At 39.0% G+C, this 2,656-nt stretch overlaps 1 long non-coding RNA gene across 1 annotated transcript; it reads right to left on the reverse strand.

Annotated features, from left to right (window-relative positions):
- Positions 1-863: 863 nt before the first annotated feature.
- Positions 864-2,196, reverse strand: LOC120084441. The gene is made up of 3 exons (XR_005483725.1): positions 1,748-2,196; positions 1,565-1,634; positions 864-1,472 (listed from the first exon to the last, which is right to left on the reverse strand). It is a non-coding gene; the product is annotated as an uncharacterized LOC120084441 (long non-coding RNA).
- Positions 2,197-2,656: the final 460 nt, after the last annotated feature.

The following is a 2,656-nucleotide window of genomic DNA, read 5'->3' on the forward strand; positions in this document are numbered from 1 at the left end:
CATGTCTGTGGTGAAACAGAGACGAACGTAATGAACGTAAGGTTGCTTCTATGTCTCGAAGTACTACTCACTTTAGTTAACGTATTCTTCTAACCTTCTCTCAATAGATCAGAATGGCATCTTCACTTCTACTCTCACAGGTGAAGATGTCGTCTAGCATGCCTTAGCTAAACGCAGTTATCTCTTTAATACAAATTAAGTTACTTTTTTAATTCATATTAGCTATTAGGGGACTAAGAAGACATCATGGAGAAAGTGATTAACGGAGGAACGGAAGTAGACAGAAAATGGAATATGAAAACAATCGAAACATTTAATATATCTATTAAGCGTTTGATACATGGTGTGTGAATGAAGAGATAAAGAAAGTGAAATACAATGATGAAAAGAGATAGAATAGATACAAACAAGCGCCAACATCTTGGCACCGATTCGGGTGGAGATTTGCTTGTCGGAATGGATGGATCAGATGGATGGATGAGCTTCCCTCTTAGGCTTGCTCAACCGGTAGTAGGGTTCTAAACACAGAGCTTCTCGGCGGGTATTTGGCAGAATAGAACTGAGAACTCACCTCTCGGCCTTGTCTCGTCTTCTTCCTGGATTTCTTCAATTAAGCACTCAGCTTAGCCTTTTCTCTCAACACTTTAGCAGCAATTAGCCCCGTATCCTGTAGCATAAGTTTTCTCTGAAATCTATGGGGTATTTATAGGTGAGGACTCCGGCCTTGTGGTCCCCACTTGTTGTTATGGTAATTCCGAAGATGGGGGAATAATTATTCCTTCTGTTATGCAATCAGACCGTAAATTCTACACAACCGTTAGTTGTACACGTGTCTCAATCCTCTNAAACACAATCTGGTGAATCTCGAAGGAAACACAATACCTAGTGGGCATCTAACTAATCAATAAAGACACTATCACAACCTCAATATCACAATTATCACAATATAATTTCATAACATACATATACACCTCAACATCATGGCAATACAACATGTATATACACCTCAATATCCTCATATCAAATACAACCCCAGTGAATCAAGTATCATCTCTTACTAGCATGCAAGTATCTACGTACACAAATAAATCTTGCAAATTCTCATACAAGAACATATATCGGTCATACTATACTATCCATGTATCATGCTATCGTTCTATTCTGATATTCGTCTATTATGCTAGCATATATCTAGTGTCTGGCCCATGGGCAGCTCCAGTAGTAGAATACGTACCTCAAATTTGGTCATAAATTAATCCAAGTAATTAACCCCCTTACAACTCTTGGAAGGCTTTAAATCCACCTTATAACATACATTACAAATATTAATTTAGCACCCCTGGTCCAAAAATAATAAATTCAAAGTTTTAAACTCGTCTTTGGGGTCTAAATCCAATTAACCAAATTATTTAAAGATCTTCAATTTAACTTTACCTAAATCGAAAATCCACAGATCAACTCCAAGTAAGACCCTGACATAAGAACGCGACCAAGTTTTAAAATTAAAACCAAGGCCTAATCACACATACTCCAAGTATTGCCAAATAAATCCGGGTAAACTCACCCAAGGTGTGATATAAGGCGCACCAAATCTGCTAAAACAATTCCAACTTCACCTAACACCACCTTAATACCTTCAAGAACATGAATCCAAAGTTGAAATATAAAGGCCTCAATCGATTGATGCCAAAAGTAAATGGGCAGTCAAAAATCAATTGAAAACAACCCCAAACAGTAGAAATCTTACCCAAATTGATAGATCTGATGACAGCACAAGAACCACAGTGACGACAAGAGGAATCCGGCGCGCGGAGCTAATGAATCCAGCGTAGATCTGGTCGATTGAAGGAAAGGAGCGGCGCCTGGCGGCGGCGTCTCGGGTGCAGATGCGTCTAGCAAAAGGAACGACTACTGCAGCGGTGTTGGTCGGCTCTTGGATGACACGCAGAGGAGCAGCGCTGGGCAGGAGAAGCTTGGCTGGCGAGATTGACCGAAGGGGGGGTCGACGCGACGGCTACAGTCGATCAACAGCGAGCGGTTATGGAGATCGGCTACTAGGTTCAAGCGGCGACGGTCTGGACGATGGGCTGAGGAGGACGGGCAGCTGGCGAGCAGGGAAAAAAGAAAAAAATCGAGGGGGGAGATCCGTGGTCGCGTGAGGGAGAAGAGAGAGAATTTGGGTTTTTTATAAAAATAATAATAATAACTAAAAATGAAATAAAATAAACTATATTTTATTATTTTCCTTATTCCACTTTATATTATTAAATTCTTTTCTTTCCCAAAATGAAATTAATTCATGCCATTAATTTCCAAATTAAATAATTTCAACGTCAACAATTAAATTCTCACAATTACACTTGAAGTCCAAAATTCAAAAAATGCTCTCAAATAATAAAATTACTAAAATTATATTATTACTAAAAAAATGTAGGGTATTACAGGCTTAGTCATGACTTGCCACTATGCTTACCAAACCTTATTGAGTGGTGCCCATACTCTGCATGTTACTAGCCATGGTTTGTACAGTACTCTCGAGTTATGGTTCGGCCTTTTGATTCCTTGATGAAATCAATTAGTAGATCCTATAGCTAGCTTTTTTTTAGTCTCTGTGGGATCCTACAACACATTTCTATTGTTAGCATAAGAGAAATTT

The sequence above is a fragment of the Benincasa hispida genome, chromosome 9 (genome assembly GCF_009727055.1).
Source record: "Benincasa hispida cultivar B227 chromosome 9, ASM972705v1, whole genome shotgun sequence".
Lineage (NCBI taxonomy): Eukaryota > Viridiplantae > Streptophyta > Magnoliopsida > Cucurbitales > Cucurbitaceae > Benincasa > Benincasa hispida.